Source organism: Hippopotamus amphibius, chromosome 16 (assembly GCF_030028045.1).
Source record: "Hippopotamus amphibius kiboko isolate mHipAmp2 chromosome 16, mHipAmp2.hap2, whole genome shotgun sequence".
NCBI classification, from domain to species: Eukaryota; Metazoa; Chordata; class Mammalia; order Artiodactyla; family Hippopotamidae; genus Hippopotamus; species Hippopotamus amphibius.
This window is the reverse complement of record NC_080201.1, coordinates 52,232,175-52,239,959: the sequence shown is the minus strand read 5'-3', so window position 1 is coordinate 52,239,959 and position 7,785 is coordinate 52,232,175.

The window sequence follows — 7,785 nt, the reverse complement described above, 5'->3', positions numbered from 1 at the left end:
ATGCTTCTGTGTCTATTCTGGAAGTTTCTTATAAGTGGAATCATATAGTATTACAAAAATTTGAGTTACAAAATACTTTATAATGGATGCAGTAAATTATTTAAATCACATTTTTTCGCACAATATACTTCATAATGTTGAAGGCATTTTTTAAACACATTTCTTTATCTTTTCCAAGTACTTGTCAGCATATCATGAATCTTAAAATATTAGGCATCTCAGTGTTTTTTAATTAAATGTTAATATACAAATCTGTTTACAAAAAACTATTGTTTATGAATCACTTTACCAGTAAATTGATTTAATAAATCATTTACTGTTTTAAATATGTTTACATCAAGGATTTTATACTTCACTAAGTGATTGGCCATTTTATTGTTCTTTTGTTGTTTTTGTTACTGTTTGTTTGGTTTTGGTCTTTTAGATCTCACCACTCAGCTGGATCTTAGTTTTCAGACCAGGGATCAAACCCGGGCCCCCTGCAGTGGAAGAACAGCATCTTAACCACTGGACCACCTGGGAATTCCCCTTTGGCAGCTTTTATTTCTCATATGAACTAAGTTGTTTTTGTTTGCTCATTATTGGTATAATAAATTCGGTACTAAAGGCAATGCCCCCCACAAAAAAACCCCAAAACCACCAAACCCAAAAAACAGAAACAAACTTTTGGAGCCAAGCTGTCTATGTTTAAATCCCAGTTTTGCCACCTCCTAGCTATGTGACTTTGGGCAAGTTACTCAACTTCTCTGTGCCTTGTTTGCTGCTCTGTGACATTGGGATAAAAACAAAACCTACCTCACAGGGTTGCTCTGAGATTTAAATGAACTTGTAATGCACAGTGCTTAGAACAGTGCCTGGCATATATCAATAGTAAGGGCTATTAACTCTTGCTGATTTTAATGCCTGTCACCATGCTGTAAGGCTGTATTTGTTAAGATCCTCTGGATTTCAAGTGATCTGACGTAGGCAAGAAAGGTACTGGGTGTATCAGTCAGCTGTATGTAATGGAAAACAACAACAATAAAACAAGAATGGCTTAAATATGGTAAAAGTTTATTTCTCTCCTATGTAAAGGACATCTGGGGGACTTCCCTGGTGGTCTAGTGGGTAGGACCCCACACTCCCCATGCAGAGGGCCTGGGTTTGATACCTGGTCCAGGAACTAGATCCCACATGCATGCTGCCACTAAGAGTCCTCAGGTCACAATTAAGAGACCACCTACCACAATGAGGATCCCAAGTGCCGAAGCTAGGACCCGGCACAACATTAATTAATTAATTAATAATTATTTTAAAAAGGACATCTGGGGTGGAGAGTCCAGAGCTAGGATGACAGTACCATGAAATCTTCAAGGACTTAAGTGTCTTCTGTCTGCTCTGACACTGTTTTTGTTTTGGTTTGCTTTTTGGCCACGCCATGTGGCTGGTGGGACCTTAGTTTCCTGACCAGGGATTGAAGCTGGGTCACGTACCATGACAGTGAAAGCGCTGAGTCCTAACCACTGGACTGCCGGGGAATTTGCTGCTCTGCCGCTTTTATCAAATGACTTCTATTCCTATGTTGTGGCTTTATCCACCTGGTTTCACTTTCCTGCGTCTTTCGAAGTTAGAATTAGCCAGAGCTGATGATATGCAAGATTTGGGAGGCAGAGTGAAGTTGGCAGCCATTCTTCTTTGAAGATTGTCCTAAGTTCAAGGCAGTGAGAGAGATGCAGAGTCGTTGATGGGTTGTAATTTGTCCTGGACCTTAGTTTTCTGCGTCCATCTCTCCTTCTGGATTGCTGGTCCTGCTCGACAAAAGTGGCCCCAAGCCCCCTACTAGATACTTCCTGGTGAACTCACAGAGGTGGTAGCCCCCAAAGCCGGCAGCCTTCCAGAGAAATTCCTCCTCAGCCCCTTCATGGTCTTTCTCTGATGGGGGATGGGCCTGCTTCCAGATTTCCTCAGGCTCTGACTCACTCATCCCTGCCAGGGCTGGTTAGTGCCCTTTCTCTGACTCTTTTTTTTTTTTTTTTTTTTTATTTTTATTTTTGGGGGTACACCAGGTTCAATCAACTGTTTTTATACACATATCCCCATATTCCCTCCCTTCCTTGACGCCCCCCCTCGAGTCCCCCCCACCCTCCCTGCCCCAGTCCTCTAAGGCATCTTCCATCCTTGAGTTGGGCTCCCTTTGTTATACAACAACTTCCCACTGACTATTTTACAGTTGGTAGTATATATATGTCTGTGCTACTCTCTCGCTTCTTCTCAGTTTCCCCTTCACCCCCCGCCCCCTCCCATACCTCGAGTTCTCCAGTCCATTCTCTGTATCTGCTTCCTTGTTCTTGTCACTGAGTTCATCAGTACCATTTTTAGATTCCGTATATGTGAGTTAGCATACAATATTTGTCCTTCTCTTTCTGACTTACTTCACTATGTATGACAGATTGTAGTTCTATCCACCTCATTACATATAGCTCCATCTCATCCCTTTTTATAGCTGAGTAATATTCCATCGTATATATATGCCACATCTTCTGTATCCATTCATTTGTTGATGGGCATTTAGGTTGCTTCCATGTCCTGGCTATTGTAAAGAGTGCTGCAATAAACATTATGGTACAAGTTTCTTTTGGGATTATGGTTTTCTTTGGGTATATGCCCAGGAGTGGGATTACTGGATCATATGGTAGTTCTATTTGTAGTTTTTTAAGGAACCTCCAAATTGTTTTCCATAGTGGCTGTACCAACTTACATTCCCACCAACAGTGCAGGAGAGTTCCCTTTTCTCCACACCCTCTCCAACATTTGTTGTTTCCAGACTTTGTGATGATGGCCATTCTGATTGGTGTGAGGTGATACCTCATTGTGGCTTTGACTTGCATTTCTCTGATGATGAGTGATGTTGAGCATCTTTTCATGTGTTTGTTGGCCATCTGTATGTCTTCTTTGGAGAAATGTCTATTTAGGTCTTCTGCCCATTTGTGGATTGGGTTATTTGCTTTTTTGGTATGAAGCTGCATGAGCTGCTTGTATATTTTGGAGGTTAATCCTTTGTCCGTTGTTTCATTCTCTGACTCTTTATGCTCTGTTCAAATCTTTATCTTCCTATCCCCTCCCACCATCGTGTAAGGTCGAACCCCTGTAATGAATTCCCCGTTCCAGAATTCTCATGGAGTTCTGTTTCCTGGTTGAATGCTGATACAATTCTTAAGTCACTTCAAGACTCAAGAGGACTCCTGGAATTCTGGCCACCATCTTCATATTGCAGGCCAGATGTAGGACCACGGTTGGTGGGCAAAATGGTGCTTGGAAGCCTGACTCCAAGGTGACCCCATGATCTCACCTCCTGGTATTCACTCTCCCCAGCGCTTCACCAGCCCTCAGTGGTTCCCCGAGCCCTCCCTACATGTCTGTAGATAAGCCCACCTTTAACCTCCCCTTGGTCAGGCCCTGTTGAGTATGCCATCTACATCCTTCTGGGGCCTGACTGATGCAACAAGAAGGGACATTGTCCTGCAAGTACCCAATGTGCACATTTCCTGAGAGTGAAGGCAGAAGTGAACACATGGGACAATCCCATCTTTTTCTTTGCCTGGCTTCTGGGATCTAAATAACACCTTTGAGAATAAATCCCTGGATTCCTGGACAATTTGGGAAAGAGAGAGACATACTGGATTCTTGCTAACACAGGCATGTGTGGTCTCAAGCGATTCATTGGAAAATAAAGGTGGTGTACAATTTGTGTCCCCTCAAAATGAAAAGGTTAAAGACCTAAGCCCCCAATTCATGGTATTAGGAGGTGGGGCCTTTGGGAGGAAATTAAGTTTAGGATGAGGTTGTGAGGGTGCAGCCCCCATCATGAGATTATCGCCCTTATAGAAAGAGGAAGAGACAGCAGAACTTCCTCTCTCCACCATGTGAGGATATGGAGAGCAGGTAGTCATTTGCAAGTCGTTTGCCCTCGCCAAGATCCAAAAATGCTGGCACCCTGATCTTGGACGTCCCATCATCCAGAACTGTGAAAAATAAATGTCTATAGTTGAAGTCACCCAGTCTCTGGTCTTTTGTTATACCATCTCGAGCTGACTATGACATGTACCATGCTCATACCTCAGTCTGGTGAAATGAGTCACGCAGGTACGATTTAGCCACACCCATCAGGTGCGTTTATTTGTGTGTTGATAATCAAGCTTCCATCGGTATCATAGCTACTCAGTTTACTTAGTCTCAGCTGTTTCATAATTGGTACAGCTTTGCAGTTTCCATTGCTCAGGATATGAGAACAAAACAGCACAGAATGGATGTCCTTGGCCCAGATCACCTGGGCTCACCTGATTCCATAGAGACACTTGTGACATCACATTTCAGGCCAAGGAAACTTGACATCTGAAGAGTCTCAGTGTTTTGCTGAAAGCCTTACTTTCAGATTTCAAGGACGGTAGGATTCACTGGCAAAGTAACCATTCTACACTCAGTTAAACAAGACTTTAGAGAGAGAGTTTATTGAATTAACAAAGATCACAGTATACTAAGAAAGGACAGGAAGGACAGAGATTCATACATCACCGTATTGGGGAAGCACCTACATGCAGATCCAAACAGCGCTGGCAGGTCCTGAGTGACAGCAATCTGGAGTCCAAGTTGGGAAGTGTCCTGGGCAGTGCATCCCCTCTGTGGGTGAGACTTCAGGTTGGTGTTCTGAGGGCTTCTGCTTATAATTCTAGGCCACAAACTGATATCATCAGTTTGCGTGTAAAACTGCAGCCCTGGGTTTACTTTAACAATGTTGTTGGTTTCATCATGTGAGTCACAAGATTCTCCAGATGCCAGGGGACTGGCCAGGTCCCCAGCGCTCAAGAAATTCCAAGACCCACTCCCTTTCTTATCATAAGCGCCGTCTGACTTGCTAGCAGCATTTGTTAGGTATGTAAGCAGGTGCACAGTCCAGGCAGGGTCACAGGTTGATCAGAGGCCTACTTCTGTGTCTGAGGCCTGAACAAGACTATGTTACTAATGTCCCCAACACTCAGTGGTCTTCGAGCTCCCCAAACTGTACCAGCCTCAGACTCCCCCCTCGATTCCTCCTGTGGTTTCCACTGCATGTTTGAAGTGGAGGTGACACATAACAACGTAACAGACACAGAACAGGTGGCAGACATGTCCTCAACGGGCATCTGAATGCATTCACAAAAAAGTGGCGCTATCCCAGTGAAACACATTGCTGACTTTTTCTTTCTGATTTTTGGCCACGCTGTGTGACTTGTGGGATCTTAGTTCCCCAACCAGGGATTGAACCAGGGGCCCTGGCAGCAAAAGTTCTGAATCCTAACTACTAGACCACCGGGGAACTCCTTAACTTATTTGCATGTAGACAGCTGGCTTTGTGCAGTCATGGCCATTGCAGGTTGGATTCTTTGGGAAGCAGACTCTGAGATGATGTTAGCTGGTTAGGATATTTATTAAGGAGTGCAGTTGGGATCAACCAACACCTGTGGAAGGAAAAGGAACACGAGGCAGTGGGCAGAGGAAGAAGTTAACCTGTGGTGTATACAAAGGAAAAGTTGGCATACGCCGCTGCTGCAGCAACAAACAAAATACTGGAAAAGGGTGAAAAAATGAGTGTGATTTGCTGATTCTATTTTCCCACACTCAAAACTAGACACACAATTGGCATTAGCTCCGAAGTGAAAGAAAATGAGTCTGGGCCTGAAATAAAAGTACACACACTGAATAGCAGCGCCCATGAAATTCACCTGTGGAGCCACCCAACAAAAAGTAACTGCAAACAAGTACAATTGTACAGTTTCATTAAACATACTATTTCATTTTCCTCCAGTTTTCCTTTTCTCTCAAAACAAAAACAAAACAAAACAAAACACGGTTTCCCCCTAAAGTCAACAGCTTACCAAGCACTGCTAAGCGTGCCCTCTTTGTTAAAAGGCTCTTTTTGTTGAGCTGAGGTGGACTCTAAAAGAGGATGATGAGGGACTTTTGAGGTGGTGCAGTGATTAAGAATCCACTTGCCATGCTGGAGAGGGTGTGGAGAAAACGGAACACTCTTGCACTGGTGGTAGGAATGTAAATTGATACAGCCACTATGGAGAACAATATAGAGGTTCCTTGCAAAACTAAAAATAGAACTACCATATGACCCAGCAATCCCACTCCTGGGCATATACCCAGAGAACACTATAATTCAAAAAGACACATGTACTCCAATGTTCATGGCAGCACCATTTACAACAGCCAGGACATGGAAGCAACCTAAATGTCCATCAACAGATGAATGGATAAAGAAGATGTGGTACATATATACAACGGAATATTACTCAGCTGTAAAAAGGAATGAAACTGTGACATTTTTAGAGACATGGATGGACCTAGAGACTGTGATACAAAGTGAGGTGAGTCAGAAAGAGAAAAACAAATATTGTATATTAACACATATATGTGGAATATAGAAAAATGGTACAAATCAACCAGTTTGCAAGGCAGAAATAGAGACACAGATGTTGAGAACAAACATATGGACACCAAGTGGGGAAAGCGGGGAGGGTTGGGGTGAAATGAATTGGGAGATTGGGATACCAAATTGTACACTCTAAGTATATGCAGTTTATTGTATGTTAACTGTATCTCAATAAAAGTTCTTAAAAAAAAAGAATCCACCTGCCAATGCAGGGGACATGGGTTTGCTCCCTGCTCCCGGAAGATCCCACATGCCGTGGAGCAACTAATCCCGTGAGCCACAACTGTTGAGCCCATGTGGCACAACTTACTGAAGCCCACGTGCCTAGAACCCATGCTCCGCAACAAAAGAAGCCACCACAATGAGCAGCCCATGCACCACAATGAAGACTAGCCCCCGCTCACCTCAACTAGAGAAAGCCCGTGTGCAGCAATGAAGACCCAACATAGCCAATTAATTAATTAATTAATTAATTAATCCATTAATTTTTTTAAAAAAAGAAGATGGTGAGTATTCCACTGGAGTGGGGGCGATGCATCTTATTCGCCACGATGGGTCACATCTAGGGGGTAAATATTATTATGCAGGATGTTTCCTCCTCATCGGCTTAGATGTTTCTGATCCTAAATAAGTTCTTGGCTTTCCTTTTACTCAGATGAAGGCCCCAATGGAGCTTTTTGCCCCCAAAGAGAAGAGAGGAAGGAGGGAGAGTGGGCTGGGGAAGGTGATAGGCACAAAGAAGAGAGAGAGAGCCTGACAGTAACAGTCTGAGGTTGAGTATGTTCTTCTAGAACATTACAGATCAGCTAAGATGGTGGTGCCTCTTCAGGGCAAATCGTTAACAGCTGTAGAGATGCAGAAAGGCTGGGCTGCAGTGCCTGGAGCCCCTCCCTCCCTCACCTGCCCTCACCTGCCCGCGACCAGCCTTGCAGTTGCAGCCCTTGTCCCACAGGGGGAGCACCAGCCTCAAGGTGACCCCTCTGGGACCAGAGCCTTGAGCGTTGCACACAGCCAGCCACTCAGAGCCTGCAGGGGCCACTGGCCAGAGCAGTCCAGCCCATCCATCCCACTACCCGCTGAGAATCAGCTCTCCTCCTGCCAGTGCCAGATTTGGGGGGGGCGGGGGGAGGGGGCGGCGAGAGTGTGAGGAAGGGGCCAGCCTAGCCAAGGTTAGCCATTTGTTTTGTTTCTAAAGGAAACAGCTTCAACCACAGGAGCCAGAACTGAGGTTATGCAGTCAGAGGGTCCCCACCAAGTGGGGAATGGGTGAAGGTGGTGGGATGGGAAGAAGGAGCAGAGAGAAGGAGGGGGGGGGAAGGAGTGGGGGTGGG